Source organism: Corvus brachyrhynchos, unplaced genomic scaffold (genome assembly GCF_000691975.1).
Source record: "Corvus brachyrhynchos isolate BGI_N302 unplaced genomic scaffold, ASM69197v1 scaffold340, whole genome shotgun sequence".
Taxonomy (NCBI): domain Eukaryota; kingdom Metazoa; phylum Chordata; class Aves; order Passeriformes; family Corvidae; genus Corvus; species Corvus brachyrhynchos.
In genome coordinates, this window is record NW_008235987.1 from 2,393,276 (window position 1) to 2,394,313 (window position 1,038).

At 55.5% G+C, this 1,038-nt stretch overlaps 1 long non-coding RNA gene across 1 annotated transcript in view; it reads right to left on the reverse strand.

Annotated features, from left to right (window-relative positions):
- Window positions 1-1,028, reverse strand: part of LOC108445759 — a 4,357-nt gene extending 3,329 nt beyond the window's left edge. The window contains exon 1 of the long non-coding RNA XR_001860723.1: window positions 208-1,028. This is a non-coding gene — a long non-coding RNA (uncharacterized LOC108445759). The remainder of the gene's footprint in view (window positions 1-207) is intronic.
- Window positions 1,029-1,038: the final 10 nt, after the last annotated feature.

A 1,038-nucleotide genomic window follows, 5' to 3' on the forward strand; every position in this document is an offset into this window, starting at 1 on the left:
CCCAGCACCCAGCCATGTCCCAGCACCCAGCCATGTCCCAGCATCCAGATGTGTCCCAGCACCCAGCCATGCCCCAGCACCCAGCCATGTCCCAGCACCCAGCCATGCCAGCAGCTGCCCCGGGGTTTCTCCGTCGCAGGGCTGAACTCGCTCCTCTGACTCAACCCTGCAACCTGTAATAAACCCCTGGCAGGAGAGGCTCCAAACCAAAATAGCAGGGCTGTGAGGGAGCGGGCGAGGTGCACCCGGTGAACCAGTGGCGGGGTTGAGCAATGCCAGGGTTATTTGCGGCCCAGGGCCTGGCTCTGCCGCGGGAGCCGCGCTCCCGACCGGCGGCGGCTGACGTAGGTCAGCCCTGCTGAGGCACAAACACCGCGGAGACAAAGATCTTCAGCTTTGCTGCGAGGTAAAATCACAAGGTCAGGGCTTCGTGCCTGCCTCAGACCGGCCTCCAGCAGGAGAAGCTCTGAACAGCACCAGAAGAAAACACTGGAACAAGGCAGAGCAGAGAGCTCTGCAACACGGACTCCAGCAGGCTTAATCTGTGGATCCTGCAGCGCAGACACAGACAGAAATGTCACCAAACTCTGCAAATATCAGGACCTATTTGTCCACCTTTCAAGCTCTGTATTTCAGTAATTCAATTTTGAAGGTAATTTTGGGCTAATCTCTCTGACGCTGCCCATTTTCCTCTTAACACACCCTGCAAAAGGGCTGCGGGCTGCTGGATTACTCATGTCAATACTGAAACCAGAGGGATGCAATTTCTTCTTGTTTATCTGCACATTTTGGTTACGAGAGTCTGTCTGCCACTCTGATAAGAGTGCATTTCCAAATTCTAGAAGAGTTCAGACCTTCTGAGTGCAAAGAGGAAGAGACACTTTGATAGAGATCAGACATGAGATTCTGTGCTAACACATGCCCTGAGGAGGGGCTGCAGGGATGCTGGGGAGGGGACGGGGAGCTGATACAGCTTTGGGGCAATTCTGTACCCCCTGGAGCCCCCCACCAAACAAACTTGAGCCCCCCTGCAGCTCC